The following is a 23,993-nucleotide window of genomic DNA, read 5'->3' as shown; positions in this document are numbered from 1 at the left end:
ACGACACTCCGCCACCCCATGCTAGTGTTGCAAGCCCAGCCCATTGCTCTGATGAAAAAAACGCATTTAAAAAAACATTTGGGGGTTGAATATAATAATGAGTTTGATTCGAGAAGTCATTTATATTTGTCCAGAACTCAGAAATATTTTGATTTGGGGTGAATCCAAAATGAAATTTTGCATTTGGTGTAGTCACAATATTGTAAAAGCAGTGATTCCCACAGCCTCTCCCTTCCTGACAGCAATTGGATCTGATCTCACATGGCACATTTTGTGCTGCTGCTGCCTTCATTGATTAAATTTTTCTGAAACTAAAAAGTTGCATCCATACGCAAGTAAGGAGAAAACTTGGCGTGATCTCTTCAGGTACTTTGGGTCAAGTGATAATTTGGCTGCCAGTAGCTCAGAGGCAAATACATCTGCCATTATCCACTCAGCAGCAGTTCATCTGTATCAGCTTTCCAGCCATAGAAAAAATTTTATAATTAGGAGGCCCTGGGACAGAGAGACGTGGTTGGATGCAGACTCAGACGGGCATTTTTACAAACATTTGCTGTTTATGCCCAGTGTGCAATTCCTGCTTTCATCACCCTCAAAAGTGAGTGAAGAGCAGAGGCAGCAAAGCCCTCCCACCTCCTGCGCTGGGGCAGAACAGCTCTGTTTGGACAATTACAGCTTCTTCCTCATCATTTTAAACCCATCTCAAGCTCCTGCTCCTAATTTTGTGGGATGTTATCACCACAGAAACATGCTTTATGGTTGGTTAATCAATGGAGCAAGTGAAGGACTTCTACATTGGCTTGTGTTGAGTTTCTCCTGGTGCTCCCTCAGTTCATCAAACCGTGGCTTGAGCAGGACCGAGACAAGTCGAGGAAGCTGAGCTCACCACCTCCCCACAGCTGACAGCCAAGAGAGCCTGGGGATGCTCCACCTGAATGGGGTACGATGCCCAGATGACTGCGGTAAGACCGTAGGGGCTGGTTTCCTCCTCCTCTGCCTGTCAGGGGAGCTAATCAGCACCCTTTCATCTTTGAGGGCTGGACCACTCTTTCAAGAGGTTATTCAAAACTGGAAAATCTAGGCACGTTAGAAAGTGAAGGCAAAGGAAAGCAAAGTTTCAACAGTGCCTATTTCATTTCAACTTTACCGCTCTGAACTCTTTGCACCTTTGAAGAAGCAAGCCTGCAGAAAGAGGTGTAGCCTCGCCATAAGGGGCACACGCTGTCAGATGCTTACATTGCTCTTGGCCCTCACCTGGATCAGGTTGCTCAGACCAGCCACGTGAGAATACATGAAAGATGGTCTGAAGCACATGAAAGCTGGTGAGCCTATGTTGGTGCCTCGCCAGCGGGGAGAGCTTCTCAACTCCCAGTTCTGTGAAGTGGAGAAGTTAAGTATAGCTTATCCAGATAAAAGGACTTTCCTCTGAGAACATGAATTAACAAGCAAGTTATAACTGGTGCCTGATCTTAAGCCTGTGCTTCTAGCATGCGATTAGCTGGGTTTCTCCTCCTTTTAGATTTTGAAAGCCCTGAAAGCCACCACCCTGGTGAGATCCGCATGCCAGCCCCAGCTGGAAAGTGTTTTGCCCCCACAGCACCCACCTGTGCCCCAATAGTCAAGCCTCTTTTCAAGCAAAATGTAGAAACAAAACCCACAGAAATGCAACCCTCTTCTGTGGGAAAGATGGGCGGAGAGCTATTACAAAAATATAAAAGTTCTGCATTATAATAAATCCTTGCTCTTGGAGACACAAATAAACGAAGTTTCATGATTTCTTGCTCTGAGAAGTAGAGTCACAGCAGTTAAAGCTTTTTAGGCTCTGGAAGTTTCAAAGTGGTTGAATGATGAGGTCACCATTCTTCAAACAGCCGTGTTTGGGCATGATGGGCTAGGGAGGTGCAGCTAGTGCCAGGCTTTGCTCGGCTCCCACTGAGCCCACTGACCATCGGTGGTGGTACCTGCACTGGGACCAGAGCAGCCTGGCCCTTTGCTGTTGACAGTGCTATGTCTGGTGAAGGACAGATGGTTTTCTCTGTAACTGGCTGGTTGTAATCTATAGCAAAAAATCTTATGCTGTAGCTAAGGTCATTTCAGACCTAATATTTTACCAACAGTTGTGTGGCACGCTTTGAAACTGAGCTTGATGTTTGCTTCTGCCACAAAGATGCATGGAGTGGCTCAAGAGGAGCAGAGCTCTGCTGTACAAGTCTCTGTTCATGTCCCATATGTCACCATCAAGAACTTATAGTCTAAAAAGGTAAAGGGAACAAATCCTGGGAGAAGAGAAAAACACCAGTTAGAGGGACCTCTCGCAGGGCTGTCACCAGGCAATTCGTCCTCTTGTAGGTGTCTGCTCACCTGAGCTGCATCGCCCGCCCCGGCATCTTAGGAGAAGCCAACATGACTAACTTGGAGTAGAAGACATCTAAGGTTAGAGGTAAGGTGGATGCCCAAAGAGATTGGCACGGCCAAGTCCATGGAGCTGACCCCAGGCGTTCCCAGACTGCATTTACTGCCGTAATCATGTAATCAATACAGATGAATGAGGTGCTAGATTAGCTTTATTTGAAATAATATTTGAGTATCATAAAGCAGAACAGTGCACAGGTTATTGCAGCAGCACCAGTATATAATGACTTTAAATTGATCTATCCAACTGTTTAGAAGCTTCACTTGAAAGAATTCACTCTGTGGCAGATTTTTGGCAAAATATAGCTGTGGCAGGAATGTTTATAGTTGCTTTCTACACCTCTAAAAATAAGCTGATAAATGAAAGTCTCGCCCCAAACTCTGTGTGGCTGAAGGATGGACTGGGAAGGTGGTGCTGGACACCAGGGTGGGCAGCGCTGAGCGGCCGGGTCAGCCCCAGCCAAGGTGAGCGGCAAGGAAAGCTGCAGCCATCTGCTGCGTGGTCGGTTCACCCACCCGGGATTGATCTGTTCCCGAGAGGACGTACAGGGAAAAGCTGTCAGTGTCCTCCAGCCTACCACCACTAATTAACTGGCTTCTCTGCTGGTTTTAATTGATACCGTTGCTGCTGCAGGAGAGAAGCCAGAAACTGAGCAGGGATGTCTGTCTCCTCTTCCTGCAAACAAGCTTCTTGCAACAAGGGCTGAGGTGCGTTAACAAAAAGGTGAGAAGAAGCTGTGCTCAGCCTCTACCCAGATGGCAGCATGGATGATGCCAGTCCCACGGAAGATGACAGTCCCACGGTGGGAGGATGCTCGGGGGGTCGTTGCCCTCTGGCCACTGGAGCAAGGTAACCACGCAGCAATGCCACTGCAGGTGGAAAACAGATGCATGGGAAGTTGCTACCTCGTGCTGATTTCTTTAAAGCCCATCAAGCCAACAAGCCTCTATTGCTGTTTTAAACCCATGTTTGGCTTCACACGCACAGCTAGGCATTGCTGCTGCGGTTGCCTGTCCCTCCACGTTACCCCGTTTTGCAGGGATCAGACGTTGGCTTTGGGAGGTATTGATGCTGGCACATCTTGTCCAATTTGATGAGGACTCTTGAGTAAAAAGAATAATGGGCTTTACCATGGTCAGTTGTTAAAGTGATGATGATACTAAGCAAGCCTGGGGCAGGAAACGGGACACTGCTGCCCTTGGGAAACTGTGGGATGGCTGACACTACACTCCCCAAAACAATCAAGTGACTTTCCACATCAGAAGATATTAGAGAATGGTGACACAGACCAGTGTTGTCCTGCAGGTGTGGCTGTGCCAGCTGTGGTTACCTCCTCTGCGTCTGCTCCCCCCTCTGCCTCAGCTTTGGCAGAACCAGCTGGGACCACGCAACTGCAGAGCTCCCCTGAAGTCCCCGAAAATGGGCATTTGCCATCCCTTTTGCTGGCAGGAGCGTCAGGGGGAGGCGGTAACTTCCCTTGGAGAAGTCATGGCATTCAGCTGGAGGCAGCATGGTTTTCCATCAGCCCGTCTGTTTGCAAAAGGAATGCTTGGCTGCGAGCTAGTTAGGCAGAGCGGCCAAAATGAGAGGGGAAAGCAAGAAGCAGAGCCGGATGGGGTAAATCTCATCCATCCCGCCACCCTCCTGGTGCCTGCTTCCCTGCAGCCGTTCTTTCCGCAGCCTCCTCCTGTTCCCTGGCTCCGAAAGCCCGCAGAAGTCCAGCCTACATTCGCCGCATGCCGTGCAAAAATGAGTCAGTCATTAAGGCTTTTAAAGATGACGCAAGCACAACTGACACACATGTATCTAGTGCGTGGGATAGGCGAGTGGCAGAAAAACATTGTATGAGTGAGTGATGTGCCAAATTTGTTTTCACTTGCTGCAAAGAGCAATTTTGACCGTTATAGGTGAGCAATAGGCAATTTTTAATAATTTTTTTTTTAGTAGCGGCAATTGCATAGTAATTTATTCCACAAATGAACCAGTCTGTGTTCTTACAGGAAAGAACAAGGATATTTTTATTTTTTAGAAAGACTAAGAAAAATGAGGCATGTTCAGCTATGCTATTTCATGTATTTGATTTTGCTGTCTTTCCTGAAAAGAGGACATTTGATAGGAAACTTCATTGCTTCCCATGGATTTGGAGGGCATTCATTTTCCTTGTATGTAATTATCCCAGTGTGCCCGGGTTAGTAGCTGTCAGTCTTACAATTATAAAATTAAGATATTAAGACAGATGATCCCAAGTGGTGACTTGCAGGAGAAAGGAGAGGCCCGCTCAGCTTTACCCACCTAGGTCTAGATACCAAATTTTGCATGCCATGTGGTTTGCCTGTGTTCTGTTGACTTGTTTTCAAGAAGTTTACAGTGTCTCTGTATTCTCCATTCTCAGGGAAAACCTGATTTTTTTGTATATAAGCGATTCATGGATTATTATGCCTCAAGGTAGGAATAATTCTCATAAATGACAGCTAGACTGCCTTAGCCCAAGAGAGACATCTTCTTCCACTCAGTTTGGAGTTGCTCAGTTACACACAGGACCCTCAGACTGGGTTTGCAAACTCACCTGCTGCTTCCACCTATTAGTGTTATCTCCCACCATAAATAAATAAATAAATAAATGAATTCTCGTTTTAGCAGCTACAGCCTCAGTCACAATATTTATGGGCTGAACAGTCTGTGAGAACCAGGTTTTTTTCATGCCAAGCATCTCTCCCCTCATCCCTGAGGGTGGTTGTAGCTAACGCATTGCAGGATGCTGTCTGACAACGCTAAAAAAAAAACCCCAAAAAACAAAACCCGAAACCTGTTGCGTAGCCACTTTCTCGCAGTGCTGAGAAAGGACCTGTGCTGGAAGAGCTGGGCATCCCCCTCTGCCCCAGCCTGAGCCCTGCCCAAAATTTTCTCCCCTTGCCCCTCCACCTGCGCCTCTCCCAGTGCCCTTTTTCGTAGAGGCAGGTGGCACCCTGAGCTGTTCATGCCTTACCTCAAACCCAAGGGAGGCTTTGGGAAGCATATAGCACATAGTTCCCCATGTATAGGTCTCTGCTGCCCAGGAAAGGATGGCTCCTGGAGTGCATCCCGGTCGCTTCTGGAGGGCGGAGAGTTTGTTGCTGGAATGGCTCGGCGTGTACAAAGGGTCCAACAGACTGAAAGCAAAACCTCTCTGCAGAAAACATTTGGCAGCTCTTGTCCCCAAAACCCCATCTACCAAGGCACAAACTGGGCCCTACCAATACCCTCAGCATATTTACCAGGAGCAGACTATAGCTGCTTGCATTACATGTAATTAAGACGAGCTTTTTTGCCATGCTATTCTTGTATTGTATTACTGGAAAGCACATAAAGAGTTAAAACATATTAAAAGATTCCACAGCCCTTTTACGCTCTTTTTTTTTTTTTTTCTTTTACAAACGCTAATTTAGATTTATCACACCAAGCTGGGGAACATTTTATGGGACCTCTGACTTAAAATGTTGGCAACACATCACTGCAGAGGTCTGCTTTTCCTTTTCAAAAAAACATGGGAATATTAAGCTGGAACAGGCTGAGATGGCCAGCCAGCTGTCTGCTATTTGAATCCCATGAAAACTCAAATACAGCTGCAGATTTAACTTTGTTCTGGTCGAATACAGCAGTCCTGGAATGTGCTCCTTTCCACTGGGGCATGAATAGTGTCAAAATTAATGCTATTCTCTTAGCAGTATGGATTAAAAGCTGTTTGACAGTTCCCGAAAGGCATGTGTAAACAGGGAATTATTCAGGAGTGGATTGGTTTCTAAGCAGGTCCCACAAAGATCAATTTCTGACTCTTTTTCTACTGAACATTTTAATTGGTGATTTGGGGAGAGAAAAAAAGAAGAAGAAAAAAGGAAATTACGACTGTGCGAGTTCAAGGTGGCAAAAAAATCATGTACTAGCATGGACACAAAAATCCCATGAGCATTTTACACAGCCAAATATGAAATTGTTAATCTGCAACTGCAGAACATAGGTTGCTTTTACAGAACTCAATCTTGCAGCTATGCTGAGACCCTGAGAAAGACTTGAGCATCATAAAACATGCCCGCTCCTGTTCAACAGCCCCTGCCACACCAGCGGGTCTAAACCAGGACAAGGCTCGAGGAGGAGGAGGAGGAAGAGGAAGAAGAAAAGGAGGAGGAGAAGGAGAAGGAGAAGGAGAAGGAGAAGGAGAAGGAGAAGGAGAAGGAGAAGGAGAAGGAGAAGGAGGAGGAGGAGGAGGAGGAGGGTGCGTCCATCATCCCCACACCATGCATGACTGTCGCCAAAGCAGACTATCCATTACCTGCACCCTAGTTAGGAACGACATTGAGAACATGAGAGGAGTTCAGAAAAAGCCAAAAAACCAAAGGAGGCGATTGGAAAAACATGCTAAATAATGAAAGGATCCAGGAGCTCCATCGGTTTTACTTGAGCAGAGGGAAGAAATATGATCACAGTCTACAACTACCGACTGACTTATAGAACAGGAGTTTGTAGGCTCTTTATTCTGCAAAGAAAAGCATAGCAGCAGGCAGTGGCCTGGTGTTGAAAATAGAAAAACTTCAGATGAGAAATGGGGCACAGATCATTAAGCATGTGGGTTCTCCAAGCCTGCTTAGCTTGTTGGTTTCTACAGTACTGGAATTTTTAAGATCAGTTGATTTTTTTCTAGAACAGATGCTCTTGCTCCAATTAATTTGAAGAGAACTTATGGTCTGCCGTATGCAGGCCGTCATAGAGATGGTCACTAGCCGGTCCCCCTGGACTTTTAATTTATGAGGCTAAAACCCAAATTATTATACAAGCTTGATAGATATTCAACACAATACAGGACTCTGTCACCTATATGTAAGGGGTGATACAATCGTGCCCCTGGCACATTTGCAGCTGCTATAAGCAGGGCTGGCTTGCTTGTTTGCTTAAACTGAGATACCTAAATTCTGCTTGCGGCCTCTTTCGGGTGCCAGCGATATGACGGCAGCACCCTTTGCAAGGAGCCACGGGCCTCTTGTCCCCCCACTCCAGCTGTCTGGGAGCTGGAGTGGGGCAGGGGGGCTGCAGCTGCTTGCCAGGGGCCAGGGAAACACCCCACACTGCCCGTGATCCTCCCAAATCAGAAAGCTTGGCTTCGTAGCCAACGGCCTTGATGCTCTCCCAAATGTGAGAATTAATGCTAGCAATGTGCATGTTTGCTTTTAGCAAAGAAACCAAAAGGTCGAGGAAAAGCTCCAGGGCTGGTTCAGTGCAAAGAACAACATGTAAAGATACAAGAAAGGATGAGGCAGGAAGATTTTTGTGGTTGAATCGGTTGGTAACGCCGACATCCTGGAAGCACAGCATTGCTTTTTTTTTTTTTTTTTTTGTGTGCTTCCTCTTTTTTTTTGAGACTCCTGTGTCCCTGGTCAGAAGGAAATGACACCCTGGGATGAGCGCATAGGAAGCATACAATGGGTTTTATTCATGCTGAGAATCCCAAACCACTCCAGCGCTAACAAATTGGAAAAAAAAAAAAAAAAGAGACGAGGAAGCTGGTAGATGTGTAAGGCACATTGTGAATGACACAGTGCTAATAAAACTAATTCCCTCTCTGAACAACAGCGGATCTCACAAAAGTGTCTCTCCTTTGAATAGGAGAGCCTGAATGAACTAAAAATTGTGCCTCTCATCTAACCTTTTTTGTGTGAATGAATCATAGTTCTGGCGCAGAAAGTTAAAAAAGGGGCTTTTAAAAAAAAATATACAGCAAGGTAACCATAAAATTTCCCTGTAAAGCATACAATGAGTTCTTTTATTAATCTTTATCTTGCAAATCAACCAGTATTATTCCCTCCTGTTTTCATCTGGGTTTATTTCCTGTGCAAAGCCAAAAGGCTGCAATTCGAGGGCTGCTTTAATGTATGCCCCCAGTGTGATGATATTTGTATGACAGTGGTTTTCAGGGAGGCTCTTGTTTTCCACCAACTCCACTGCTTGCTTATACGGTATGAAAATCTTGATTGGATTTATGGCCCATTAAGAATTCCGTTCATCAGGCACTCAGCCCTGCAGATACCTCGGCGAATCTTCAGTTTCATAAACAGCCCCGTTCAAGGAAACACCACTACCGAAGGGTACGTAGTTCAGCGTAAGCACGCACGAAACCAGGCTCTCGGGTGCGATTATCCCATGCAAAGCTGTGAGAGGCTGCGGATGGAGGATGGAGAGAGGGCGATGCCCGCGACAGCTCCCTGCAACAGCTCTCGACTATTAACCTTGTCCCTGGTTGAGAAACGTTAAGGGGAACTCAGTGCAGGTAATGATAAAGGTTAACAGGAGCTCAATGCAGATACTCATCTGCTCCATGATTCCATCCTTCAGCAACCCAGCCCCTGCGAATGGTCCAGCCATACTCAACCTGATCTTTAATAGCACATCTGACCTGCACAGCGTGGAAAACGGGGTATATCCATCGTGGGCAAGACGGGTTGTTCCCAAACATTAATATTCTTCACTTGCTACTTTTGACAGTGGAGTGATAACTAATGGATAGCAATAATCTATTACCTCTGATTGATACAGAGGAATTGTAATGCATTTCATGTTGATTAAATTACAGTACTTTCAGAAATAACTAATATTTCAGTTATTAATATATCCAACTGAGAAAAATCACTAAATCATCATGACACTCTTATCACGGGTCCAAAATAAAGACTTCACTGAAATCTAGAGGGAAATAATTTCTCTACATAGGGAAAATTACCAACGAACTGACAGCATGGCTCGTCACTTCTGTTAAGTGAAGAGTTCAAGGCAGATAATTTATTTCACAATTGACATATTAGGATATCCATGCTAAGCCATTGCACAATACTAGTGTATTTTTGGTTCATAAACTTCTGCAGAAGAAATCCTTCTGAAGCTAACGGCAAAACCCTCACTGAAATACCTGCAAACAAGGTAGCCCCTTTTGGAAACCATTTTGCATTTGGGAATTGGAAACTCGTTGTTTGCCTCTAACCCTCTCTCGGTGTGGGAACACCAACAGCCCCATCACAGGGTCACTTGCGCCTTTGTCCATGATCAAGACAACTTGTCTGTGTCCCACCAGCAGCTTGTGGCAATCATCAGCAAGCTTCTCAAGCATGGTGTGCCAAGGCCCATTCCCCTTCCCTGCGCTGAAGTGGGCTGGCCACGCTTTGCAGAAGCCACAGATGCTAAGACTCCATGAAGAAGGATACCCTGTCACCTTGCTAGCTCTAACTTGCCTCTCTACAATGCACTGAGTATATACCATAAGCCATTTGAAATCTGCCCGCATGCCATTTTTGGCCATCTTTCCTTAGTCTCTTGGTTTATAATATACAGTGTAATATCTTGACTCATTTATTGTGCCCGTTCCTCATTAAGCAAACCACATATTATCATAAAAAGCAACCCTCCCAGCCATCATTATTCTAGCTATTAGGTCTTCTTCAGCCTCTTCATTACTCAGTCACACAGATTTGCCTTATGACTACATTTATTACTCTTATTTTGACGCACACAGACATGCAGTATGTGATGATGACTCAGTCATCATTATCCCCAAATGATTGTCTTTAAATTATGGAGTCTTTCAGCATCCGTGTACGGTCCTCACCCTGCAATGCACTTCCTGCAATAATTTTTGCATGCTTGTCTTTCCATTTCATACGTATAAATTTCTCATATTAAATCTGAGAAAAGCTAATAATCCTGAAAATGTTCAAAATCAAAAAACATTATAGTTTTAAAGCAGTAAAAATGTTAAATAACCTTTTTTAAAGTGTGTATTAATCTCCATTTGCATAGCCTCTGAACTTCAGCACTTTCTTTTATTTTCATTAAGGCAAAATTGGCTCCTGACCATAAAAGCAACAATAAGCTGAATATATAATGTACCTGAAGATTCCCAGCATTTAAACGAGTTGGGCCACCATAGTTCTTTCTCATGGATTTTGCTGGTCTGCTTCTAGGCCCATGCTCATCTCGCCTTACATTACTGCAGCAGCACCCAGAGGAAAGGAGGAGGTCGGACTGAAATGGGAGCATCTGCCATGCCCCGCACCTTGCACAAACATGGAGTCCAGGGGTGCCTGCCCCAAAATTTTTCAGGCCAAAAGGGCAGGAGAAGCAGAACAGAGGAGCAGAGGCCCAGAGGAGCAGAGGCAGTTCCTCCAACATGCTGAGCAGCTCAGTGGCATGGTCAGGTTTAGGTGCCTGGCTCCCTGCTAGTCTGGTAAAACATGCACCAGGCTTGATTTTACAAAGATTCACCCTATGAGGCCCCTAGTCCAGTGCACAGTAGAAATGATAATACCTTTGGCTGAGACTGCTGGGGGTTTCACTTCTTCGTGGTCTTGCCATTCTTGCTCTTCTTTTTCTGCCTCTAATAAGAACCAGACTTCTCCCCTCGCCTTTCTCCTAGCTTGCTGTTTGCTTCTTTCACAGAATCACAGAGTCACAGAATGGCAATGGTTGGAAGGGACCTCGGGAGATCATCCAGTCCAACCCCACTGCTAAAGCAGGCTCACCTAGAGCAGGTTGCACAGGACATTGTCCAGGCGGGTTTTGAATATCTCCAGAGAAGGAGACTCCACAACCCCCCTGGGCAGTCTGTTCCAGTGCTCTGTCACCCTCAAAGTAAAGAAGTTCTTCCTCAGATTCAACTGAAACATCTTATGCTTCAGTTTGTGCCCATTGTCCCTTGTCCTGTTGCTGGGCACCTCTGAGAAGAGTCTGGTTCCATCCTCGTGACATCCACCCTTAAGACATTTGTATGTGTTGATGAGATCCCCTCTCAGTCTTCTCTTCTTCAGGCTGAACAAGCCCAGCTCCCTCAGCCTTTCCTCATAGGACATAGGTGCATGTTCCATTCTATGCATTTGATTTAGCCAATATTATTTCTCTATGAATTTGTGTACTTAAAGAAAAATGTTGATATTAAAAACCAAACCCATACTATTTCAAGAAACACACAGTCCTTAAACTTAGGTTTGCCTGAACAGGCAGCTGTCAAAAATAAAACTCTCTTCCCTTCTCTTTTGTCTTTGCATGGCCTCTTCCAGCTTCTCCAGCTCTTTTTGGCTGTGCCCTTCCAGAAGCTTTGATGAATTGTGTTATTCTGTTTGACATTTTGGGTCTTGGGCTGCTTCATTGATTCCATAGAGAGGAATTCAACAGTTGAGCTTCCAGGCTGAGTCGCTACCTGAGATAACCGCTGTATGCTGAATCAAGCACTTCTCTATTTTTTTGTGAGTTTGAACTACATAATCCAATCCCAAACAAGAACATAGAACACATCATTTATCAACATACAACCAGAAATATGCTTCAGCATCTCAGCTGAATTTGTATTTCATCCCCGTAGTTTACGTGTGATTTCTAGAAGCTTTCAAGAAATTCTTGCATATTACTGGGGATGTGCAGGGGGGTTGAAGATTTATGGTTTCTCAGTGGCATTTTCATGTATAATCATTGCTAAAAATGAGTTCCAATAAGGTTGGCATTTCTTCTGCAATAGAAACTTGGGCTAGTTTTTCTTCCATGTGGAATGATTTATTTCCCTTTCCCTTTCGAAATCCTGATTTACAGTTAAACTGGGGATCATGGCAAAAGTTGGTTAGTAAGAAGCAAGCCTCATGCTTTCAGGTAGACAGTTATTTCCCTTTTTCCTTTAGCTCCATGACAGCCACTATTCTCTTTATAAACAACCTGGGTACAGACTGCTTTAATATTCTGACAGCTCAGTGTAGATCTCAAGCAGCAAGGACAATGTCATTTGTGGTTTTGGTTTTAATATTTATTCGGGGGTATGTCAATTAGAAAAATCTATGGTTAAAATCCGTAGGGATTTCCTGTGGTTTGACTTGGGAATGTCACCTTAGATTTCCTGAGAAATCTGTAGTACTTATTTAGTGGCTTGCTGTTATTTATCTTCCAAAGAATTTAGTACAAAGTGGCCTAAGGGGGAAAAGAGTTACCATTCTATTTGGCTTCAAGTCTGCAGTGTTACAGTCTGGGAATGGTGTATTTTCTATAATTTTCTTGAGAGTCTATCGAACTCAACATTAATATTTTTCTGACTTAAAATCTTGCAACTGAGCTTTCAAAGAATGCACCAGTCTAACGCTATTCTTCAACATATAATGAGTGTTGCAAACAACATCGACACCAGAAAAATTGCTGTGCTTACTTTGGCATGCTAATGGTTTGGATTTTGCTGACCGCCAGAATCAGACCTTTGTTAGTGTTGTGCATCTACAGGTGTGAAGGATTTACAAAGAAGAGGGCATTGTCAGGCCAGTGAATTGAACTGAGTCACACAGAAGAACAATCTTTCAGTGTCACCGTCAAATTCAGCTGCTCACTCCACGAAGCTAAAACCCATGACATAGTTAATTTTTCAGCTGTTGAGCACATTCACATAATGTAGCTCATTCACTGTGTGTTGCCTACTTCACGTATGAATGTGCATTCACTTGAAAAATCCATGAATACCCTTAGGTTTACAACACAGATATTGTAGTGCGGTGCATTCAGCTTATCTGCATAGCTCTAGGACTCACATGGCAGTATGAATTAATCAGAAATAGAATGGTTTCCAACTTGAAAAGATACCAAAATGCTATTAAGAAGACTTAGTCAGTTTTAGTCACACACACACACAAAAAAGAAATCAGAATTCTTGTATGGGATCTGGGTTGTTGCAGATTTCCTCCAGACTGAAGCTGAAGAAGAACCCCCTTTTTCCCCATCTAGAAAATACACAGAGAAGGCATCCTCAAAAAAACTGTGTAGGCAAATATATTAGTATTAGTATATTAGAGATGTTCTTGCAGCAGTGATAGTCTGAGGATATAGGGAAGGCGAGGCTGGCAGGTAGAATGAATACTCAATACCCTAATATGAAGTATGACATCTACCTATGAAAGGTTACCTTGATATTGTTTTCTGTTTCTCTTCATCGCTATCTTTAACACGTATTTATCTCTTGAGTAAAAAGGTACGTGTCATCTGAAAGGAAATCTTGCCATTTTCTGGGTAAAATGCAAGAACACTGTAATCCTACCCCTGTTTTGTAACTAGATAGGCCTACTCTATTTTCTTAGATCTGTCCTCATGCCATGATAATCTTTAATCAACGTATTAAGTGCTGTGTGGGCAGAGTTAGCACTTGGCTGTCTTCACAGCTCATAGAGGGAAGAAGCCCTTTGCATTTCCAGCTACTGAATCCTCTGCATTTACTGTGGAGGTCCAGAACAGGCTGGTTTCAGGTACAGAGAAATCACTCTGGTCTGGACTCCGGCCAGCTCAAGACCTGCTCTGAAACCAAAAAAGCAGAAGCACTCTGTATGACACCGTAGACCTTTCTATTTTCTCCACACCCCGCTATTTCTTCTGTAGTCATGAAACCCTTCCTGATGGGCATATCTGCCTCCAGCCCCAACAGAGAATGGCCAATGCAAACTCGCATCAACAAACCCTGCTGGCAGGCTGAAAGAGCCGCTGCTCTCCTTAGGAAGGGAGTAGAATGTGCTATCACAGCTTATTGCAAGAGTTCTGGTAGAGCAGATCCTTGCTCTTTGGAGCAGAATACATATTTGTCAAAACCTGACAGCTTTTTAGTCAGTAGTGTATCATTTTACTTCTAGAAATCTCAGTTGTTGTGATGTGGCCAAAAAAACCAATGTACGGACCTGTGTAAAAATCCAGGACAAAACCAAATTGCAAAACTCAAAAAATGAAATTAATCACAAATTGTGGAGGATAAGGAAACACAGTTACGTTCTACTAGCTGCATGTCAGGACCTTTATTTTGTCATTCCCTGATGCTGTATGGGTGGGAGATATGAGTACAACGAAGTACTGACTCTGAGCACTCCAGTGGTAAAATGTACGGTGATCTGGGTGGTTGCTTCTCAGTAAGAGAACTGAGCACATAAGCATATTGCAGCACGACTGTGTGGAAGCATCACAAACCATCCGTATTCCCTGCAATATCCTGAGAAATCTGGAGGGACAACACCAGCTACAGGAGTAATCACCTGTGGGCTTGCAACAACAACAACAACAAAATTATTATGAAGAACAAAGGTATAAAGTTCATTTTACTTGTTAGTAGAAAAATATTCTGTAAATTCTGATCTTTAGGTACCTAGTCCCTGTTTACTCCTCTCTCCTGCTGCTTCGCTTTTGAGATATGCAACCCCTGCCATAGTTCAGTACTATTTACTGCTGGACCGGTAGTTGGAGACCATGCGAGACACTTTGGGCAACTCAAATGTCACTGGAGCCCTGTGTCGAGGCAATTGAGTTGAGCCCTAAGCATTAGCATTAGGAGGAGCCGAAGAGATCTGTGGACTTCATTGGCTGTATTATTAGATCTCCATTGCTTACAAGGGGGTACGGGCACCAACACTTTGCCACTAAAATTGAGGAGTCCAAAGATGCCCACACCCAGCCTGGTACTGACTCTGCCAGCTGGAATCAGGATGCAGGGCTTTGCAGGTCAGCTTTTCTCGCGGTGAAAAGAGGGATGGGAGCTTCTGAATACAAGTATTAAAAGTGGAGGAAAACACACGGTTTATCTGAGAAGAGATGAGACATACTGAGAATCATGCAATCTGACAGCCTCTGTGGAGAAATTTAACTCTTCATCTGTGGGCTGGGGTATTTCTATCAGAACCACAGACAGTGCATGACTCAGTGCAAGATCATAAAGATATTCAAAGCATGGAAAAACCCTCAGGAGTTTGTGACCTCTCTGGTAATGTGGTCTGGAGGGCCAGGAATCCGAGTTCCACAAAGTGAGTTGACCAGGGGGCATTTGGACCATAACTGTTCAGCTGGAGGGGGAGGCAATGAGTATGAGTCTACAACACTGTTGACATCATGCGTAAACTCAGTGACTGCTTTCAATGTGCCTTCAATAGGAAGTTCGACAGAAAACAAGGAGGTAAAGGCAGCGTCACCAATTAAACTGAGAGTGTTGCAACAAGAAAAGCAAAATTCAGAGAACTGAAGGTGCTCAGGTCAAAAAGGACAGAGCACCTGGGCTAGAGCCCATTCACCAGAAAGACTATGGACGAGCAACTTCAGGCCCAGTAGCAAGGGTCTTCAGGACATTTTCACATTCAGAGGTGGTGCTATTGGAATAGAGAGTAGCAAATGGGGCCTTTCATGCCCCATTTTCTAAGAAAATGGGAATATAGTCTGTGCTATGGTGGATCATCACTCTGGTCTCAGTAATTCTGGTGGATAATTGTTGAGGTCTCTGGCAGATAAGGCTTTAGAATAGACTTTAAAGGTAAGAACAATAAAAATATGGAGAAGAATGAGGAACAAGATTAAAAACGCCACAGGTTTATCAAAGGTATATTATATGTGAAAACTTTTCTTGATGGGATTGATTTTTCGGACAAAGGAGATATACCTATTGTTCTATAAAACCTACGGCACTTTGTCACATTGGAAACCATTAGTAAAGATCAGCATTGGGATAGGAAATGTAATGTAGGAGAGAGCAGATAAAAAGAAGATGAAGCTAGTGAAAAGAGAACTGTTGGCTGGAGGGAGGTTATAAGCAGGGGTTTTCAAGGTTCAGTCTTGAGGCTAATCTTATATAATGTTTTCACAAATAAATTTGATGCAAAGTGAGAGTGTGCTACTGAAATGTGCTAACGACACCGAGGTACAAGGGTTTAAATATCATAAGGGGAAAAAATTAATGACTTTGGAGGGTCCCATAATAGAAATGGAACTACATGCAAAAGCTTGAAAGGCAGGAATAATACACAATCAGACAAATAACAAGATTTTCTGCTATAAAGCAGGGGGACTATGTAGAAAGGACAAAAGAAGAAAAGGACCTGCTAGTATTAGTTATCGTCTTGATTATGACAAGCTACCAATTTGATGAGGCTGTGAAAAATGCAAATGCAATCCTTAAACTTTAGTACGTCTAGCAGAAATGGAGAAGTATTAATGCCACCGCATTAGGCATCAATGAGGTATCATCTGTACTACTGTGTACAGTAGGAGATACAAGTTCAAGAAAGATGAATGTGAGCTGAAAGGTTATATGAAAAGAATATATTAAGAAAATATATATAAAGAACATATTATAAGTGGAGTAGTTAATACCATTTTTTCTCAGCCTAAAGAAGACAAAGCTGGGGTGGGGGAATATACTGTCTGTGCAGGAGCAAAGAATTAAGACAGAGAGAGTAGAAAAATAATGTTGCTGCAAGAACAAGTGGGGCTAAAATGGCAAGAAAAAGCATGGGACTTATGATAGATGAAGACTGGGCTCAATTGTTTTACAGTTCCCTTTGTCCTATGCACTGCAGATTGTATTTTCTTTGGTCTACTGTGCCTGCACGTTGCGTATGTTCAGTGCAGTTGTGCTGCTTCTTCTGGCCCATAAGCAATCAAAACAGTTCTTTCACACTGAAATAAAAAAAAATAATAGACATCACAAAACCAACTAAGAGCAGCATTAGTGCACATGGTTCACTAAATGTCAGTGATGGTTCTAGGGGATATATGGACAATTGGGTGTGACTGCTCTCTGCCCAAGAGCTGGGGAATGAGTGACTCGCCTGTAGGTGGGATGGGGTCTCTCAAAGAAATCTCATGAGTGAGCCAGCATGAGGTACCAGCCGAGAGATCCTGGGCAGACCTCAAGAGATCTTGAGTTATGACATCATCAGCAACCCTACGCAGCAAAAACCAGACTTCCCTCCTTACAGAGCTGCGGAGAACCAATTTCAGAGGCCGATGTCGCAGCAGAGCTTAGAGGAGTGGTCACTGCTGGCTGATGAAAGGCCAGGACAGGCACGGCAAGGCAGGGCAAGGCAGGCAAATCCAGCTCTCTAGTGTGCTCCAGTCCTTGACGAATGATGCTTTATATGTGGTGTCTACCATCAGCTGTATTTCAGGCTAGGAATATAGATATAGTTCTTATTTTAAAGCATCAGAAGAAATGTTCTTTTATCTTAGTATGTCTGTTGGGTAACCATGCACATCACTGGCTTGAATAATATTATTATTGTTAATATGTAAATAACTAGATATAGGAAGAACTATTTGAATGAATCAAACAAAAGTGGGGGCTGTGGAGGTTTTATGCAATTGCCTTGAGAAGGCAACTGCCTGTCAGCCCTCCTCCTTCCACCCATCGGCCTCTCCCTGCATACCCTCTTGAATATTTTGGTGTATTGCTTTTCTCCCCCATCCTGCATGAGTGAAGCAGATCCCATAAAGTTGCCCAGTTTTTACCCCCCAGAGCTAAAGGGGGACCAGAGATCCCAAAACTTGCTTGGGATCTCACTGGCACTGAAAGCTGCCATGGGAGGAAACCAAAACATTGTAACTTATGGGATCGCAGTTTGTTCTGCATCTGTCCCTCTTTGGGTCACATCCCAGGTGCGTTTGCTTCTTCCTTTCATATTTACATGCTATACACAGAACTGGTGCATAGAGAGCAATCTTTGTGAGCTCTCTTCTCTTCTTTCTCTTTTATCCTCTTCTTTCTCTTTTCTCCTCTTCTCTTCTCTTCTCTTCTCTTCTCTTCTCTTCTCTTCTCTTCTCTTCTCTTCTCTTCTCTTCTCTTCTCTTCTCTCTCTTCCTCTTCTCTTCTCTTCTCTTCTCTTCTCTTCTCTTCTCTTCTCTTCTCTTCTCTTCTCTTCTCTTCTCTTTCTTCCTCTTCTCTTCTCTTCTCTTCTCTTCTCTTCTCTTCTCTTCTCTTCTCTTCCCAGGGGGTGTGTGGAATCTCCTTCTCTGGAGATATTCAAAACCTGCCTGGACGATGTCCTGTGCAACCTGCTCTAGGTGAACCTGCTTTAGTGGGGGGTTGGACTGGATGATCTCCTGAGGTCCCTTCCAACCCTGCCATTCTGGGATTCTGGGATTCTCTATAGAAAAAGACCAGGCTGCTTCCTCCTCTGGGGAGCAGGAAAGGTGTGAGCTGCAGTGCAAGGGCAGACAGTAAAACAAAATGGTGGGGGTATCTTTGGATCTTTGTGGTGTTTTCCTATCACTAAGCAGTCAAAGAAATGGAGAATTAAAAGGTAAATCAAGCAGGTGAAGAGGGAACCAAAAGCAGCCTAAAATTTTCATGTTTTAGGAAACATGCAAAAACATGCAAAAAGAAAAAAATAAATAAAAAGAACTCAAAATCATAACAGAAGGAATAATTTCTAGTTCTTTGAGAGATTGCATTTGGCAGTGCTTCCCAGCACTGGCCTGATTCTGTACTTTTAGGATTGTTGGGAAACTCCTGCTGACTTCACAAAACGCAGGGCTTGTCTGGTGCCGAGCGCAGCTGAACACGCGCACCCGGATTGCTCATCCCCTTCCGATGCACCTCAGCTTCTCAGCGTGTGACGCTGCATTTCCCCAGGCTTGTGGGGCAGCTTTCGGTGTGCCGAAAAAGGCTAATCTGGTAAGTAAGCAAGATACTGAATCTCTGAATATAAACTATGAGAATCATTCAACTAGGGAAAAGTCAAGCTGAGTGGGAGGAAAGGGCAGGAAAAAGCATCTGGAGTGTATTTTAAACTCTGAACGCTTTAATGTATATAACCATGGCATGTAATCCACATGGGACGAATCTCGCAGTGATCTTTCAGGGAAGGCTCCCACTCACATCACATGCTCTGTGCCTGTAAGGTCGTGGAGGTTGTTGCCTTCCCAGAGTTCCCAAATTTTATACGTCTATACTATATATACATAGATATGTAGGATGATACTTCCCAGAGGAGAGCATCTAGAGAGGGTGGGAAAGCTTCTGTATTTCGGTGACCCTGAGAGCTGCACCAGTGGAGGGGGTTAACTCTCGACAGGGCTACCCAAACAGCAGATAGGAAGGTAAATTACAGAAATACAGGAAAGTGGACACTCCTCGAAACTTGCTGATAGGTAGGGGTGGCAGAGGCCTCAGTCACGCAGCAGGACTCAGGCTATTGCATTTAATAATGTACAGGAAAGAAACTTTCTGCTAGAATTAACAACATGGACAAAGAGATATAACATGTCACTATCCTGGATAATGAACATCAGCACCTTCACCAAACTGGGATCAAAGCCCACTTTCCTCTCCACCCATACTGCACAACGGAAACTCTGGAATAGCACATGTGTTCCTTCTTTCCTTCTGGCAATGCCCATTTTTTTTCTGTATACACTGTGTTTAAAACCTCCACGCACACATATATGTACATTGGTATGAAGTTTGTGTAAATTCTTTACTTGTTAATTACAACTGGGGGCATACTTTTATTTGATATTGTTGTTTAGACCTTGTGCATATATATATATATATAATTGTATAGCTCTGTCTTTGCAACTTTTCTGTTTTCAAAACAGTGCATTGTGAGTGTGTACAAAAAATACGGAAGATGGATGTAAGTGGAAAGTCACTAGGAAAGCTTGATTGATGTCTCTTGAGGCTTTTCATACTCAAAAGCGAGCAGCTGAGTGCATCCTGTCGTCATGCCACCAAGTCATTCGGGATGAATTTGCACCCGAAATTAAATTACAAAGCATTAAGACAAGAAAGCAATTTTGGGATACAAATTGTGTCTCCCTATGTTTTAGAACCACTTGATGCATTCTGTATACTGTACAAATATACAAACACATGCACAAATATATATATATATACACGTACATGTATATATAGACACTGTGGGGTTATGAACAGCACAGTGGCAGAGATGGGGTTACCAGGCATTATGTTAACCCTTATGGCTGACTGTGAAGCCCCTCAGTCAGGTAACGGAGGCCACTGCTATATAAGTGAATGCCCAGCATGCGGCTTTGAGGCCAGTAGGCAAGAAATCATTGAAATAAATTGTTTGTTTGGGAGCTTTCTGCAGTCTTGCTGGGGAGCTCCAGGGAGAAGCCCCCAGGAAACGAGCAAAATTGAAAAGTAAGCTGGTGGGGAGAAAAGATATTTCTGTGGAAGGGTAAGGATGTTGAAACCCAGGAAAACTGGGACAAAATGTGAGCTGGCTGCCAGGCTAAGCCTTCGAAGGGGCTGACCACCAGCCGTGCTGCAGAGCAGCCGCTGCCAGAGACACTTTCAGTCGAAGGCTGGGTCTGCCATGCCATGCCCCACGTGGGACGTCCCACAGGAAGGGGTCCCAGGGGCAGGGAGATGCCTTCCCCGCGTGGTTACCCTATGAGCCCGAGGAAACCAACGTTCAAGACGGTTCCTGCAGCCAGCCACAGTCACATCCTTTGGATCACAATCCAGCCCCCTGTTCTCTTCCACCCACAGATCCAATTTGGTACAAGGGTTTGTAAAGCAAGCATCTCTGGATTTGTTTTGGGGTTGTGCCAACTTGCTACAGATTCAGATGCTAGGACTATCATTATCTCTCTCGCAGAGCTCCTCTGGCAAAAGGGGTGTATTGTCTCGGTAGGGTCTGCGGGATGTGGCTCACTGTCATCACGCCCATATCAGTATAAATTACTGTCATATCCTCGCGACGACGTGACAAATCCCTTACACTGGCTGAGTCACTCTGAGGCTCTCCAAGGATTCCAGCTTCATTTTCAGTCTTGAATATACAATCTATATTATAACAGTGCTGTTAAAAAAAAAAGTACATAAGAAGCCGTGGTGTTTGTTTATTTAATGACCAATGAGAATTCTACCTTTGGGGGTGCAGAACTTTCTAATATCATTCTATTTCTGCCTTTAGTAACGTGGTTGTTGTACCAAAGACAATTAAGCTGAAGCGTGAGTTCTGTTAAGTCTGGTAGTCAGCCAGCTGGGAAGATCATCTCCCTATGTTCCACACTTTCAGGGAAAATCCTGCAGTGCAAAGGGTCTGGCTGCAAAGCCCAGCACTGTCTCAAAATACTTGTGCAACCTCAGCTACTTTGATCAGTCTGGCCACATTAAAGCACACTTCTTTTGCCCAGGTTAATTTACCTCTCTCTGCACTTCACAACTGTCTCCCATTCCAAGGACTTAATCAAAGTTGGGAAACCAGGCCTTGCAGCAAAGCACAGGAAATTTTCAATTGGAATTTTACAGCTGGGAAAATAAAGGTCATCTCTGTCAAAAGTCAAGGTTGCTGCAGAGTCCCATTATCAGATCACAGGCTGTAATTTCTTCTCTGCTTTTAAAAATACAAGTAAATTCCCACGGCTCATAAAAAGAGGAGAGTGGGGGGGACATTCAGGCTGAGCAGGCATCAACCGTTGTATTTCAGAAATTAGACTTTTAGGTAAATAGCATGAGATTGCTACTGCCACAATAGCAAGAGAAAAGAGATGGAAAAAACAGCTTGCCAAAGTTTGAGAAGAGCAACCAAAGCAAATTCCCCATCAAAAAGCACATGATCCAACAGTGCTTTGGACTAAGACATGCATGGCTTAAGCCTGGGTATGTGCCCATGTGTTGATGTATGTCTATATGTATAGGTACGTGTGGTGTCTTCTCCATTCATAAAACATGAGCCATATGCTATATGTCTTGGAAGATAAGATCAGGTTCTCCTCCCCCAACATCGTATAGCTGATGGAAGTGGCTTGGGAGATCTTTTGAATAGCAAATAATGCTGATTATGAGCTTGCTGGTTTTAGTGTGCGTTTACGACAGCAAAGACAAGCGCCGTGGATTCCTATATGCTTTTGCTTGCGTAGCTTCTGTACTCCCTCCATTGCGTATAATTGTACTGCAGCATAAAGCAACCTCCTGTGGCATATAATAAATGTATAAAGATGACATTTACGAACAGTCCCCACTCAGACAATGAGATAAAGTAAGAATTGAACCCTGTTTGCAAAAAGAAAGGCACTATTAATAGAAACAGGGTGCGCATCAGGACGTGTTTACTAGATCGCTGATAACTTGCAGGACTCTGGAGCGTGGCAAGCCCCTGCTTGGGGCCAAGCATATGGCATTCCCAAACCCATATGCAGTCCGTTCCCTGGAGATGTGCTACCTCCAAAAAACAGGCCATGAATGAAAGTCAGCTCTCCGTTCCTACGAAGCCCAAATCTCCAATTAACCTTCCTCTTCCAGCCTAGAACAGACCCTAAAGAAAGTATTTAGCCCTTCACTCCCTTCTCCAGGTGAGTCTGGGGCTTCACTGTGCTCCTCATACCAACTCCATGAAGGCTGTCCAGCTTCCTTTTGCCAGCCCTGTGGTAGACATCCCACCCATGCAGTTCTTTGGCAGTGAGCATACAGCCAGTAAAACACTCATACACTTGTTTACCAGCCCTCTTTTTTTTTGCCATTCCTTCCTGTTTAACGTTCCCAGCTGCCAGGAATTCCTGGTTTTTGGCCACTCAGCTGGTTTCCAGGACTGTTGCCCATACTGCTGTTCCTCGTAACGCTGTGGCATCATATCCTGAAGGATGATTCGTGCGAGACAGTTTCCCATCTGAGTAATCTTTTTGTTCAAGCAGGAAGGATGATTCCTTTCTGTCATCCCTACAGGCTCTCCTCCGGTGACAAACCTGGAGTTTTATAGTGTTTGTTATAATGATGAATTTTCAAGCAGAGACCATCAAGTAATGTAAATCAATATGGCTTTGCTGGCTTCAGAAGAGCCATGCTGATTTACTTCCACCAATGATGTATCCTTGTCTGTCTGCCATAACAGAACACTTCTCTCAGAAGCAAATTAAATATAGTAGGATTTCAGATGGTTGGGTGACTCCTTGGATTGCATCTTTTATTTCTCTTCCTATTATTTTTGTCATTATCCTTGCATTCCCTACAAGGTTTTCTGCCTGACTTAATGCAGTTATGATTCAGGCTGGGTGAAAACTGTTTTAACTTTGACACATAACACATACCGTATCTGTGACTTCTGCACTTCTATTAGTCAGTCAGAAAAATAAGCTTTGGAGACGGTGGTTTCCCACTGACTATCTCTGAGGAGTCTGGAGATAAGACTTCCTCTCCAGTTCCACCCACTGGGAAATCATTAGCACGGCTCCCTTACAGACATGAACTCCCTATAACATGCTGTTCCCAGGCACTCTCTCTCCTCCCAGATTGCCTTGGTATCATGGAAATAAGATTATTTTTTTTTTCCATTGGTATTTCATTCTCAGGCGAGCTCATAGTTTGCTGTGGTATGCTAGAATAACAATACATCCCAGTCCTAGACTCTGGAGACCATCCTGAGCATAATTGGATCTATATCAAGCCTGTGATTGTTGAAGGCTTTCTCAACATTTTACACCATACAGTGCCACCGCTTCTCCCATCTGGTGACACGGCTCTGAGAAATATCAAAGAGCTGAGAAACCTATTTGTCCTTAAGCCGCTATCTGTTTCCTTTTTGAACATTGGCAATAGAAGTCCAGTCAAGTGCCAGAGCTGGTCCATTTTTAATTTTCAATTCAATTAAGCACAAAAGAAAAAGGATTACTCCTTGGTAGTTGCTGCCCAAAGGTCCTGGTTAAAATAATCACCCACAGGAGCCATTCAGATAAGCGAAGGGCAGGAGTTTTGGCCATCTAAAACCTTCCCTTGTTTTCCTTCCTCCTCTCTGCCTACTCTTTATTCCTCCAGTTGTCCCCTGGCTCCTTCTGCTAAACT

Source organism: Egretta garzetta, unplaced genomic scaffold (assembly GCF_000687185.1).
Source record: "Egretta garzetta isolate BGI_Z169 unplaced genomic scaffold, ASM68718v1 scaffold594, whole genome shotgun sequence".
NCBI classification, from domain to species: Eukaryota; Metazoa; Chordata; class Aves; order Pelecaniformes; family Ardeidae; genus Egretta; species Egretta garzetta.
Note: the sequence above shows the minus strand (reverse complement) of the source record.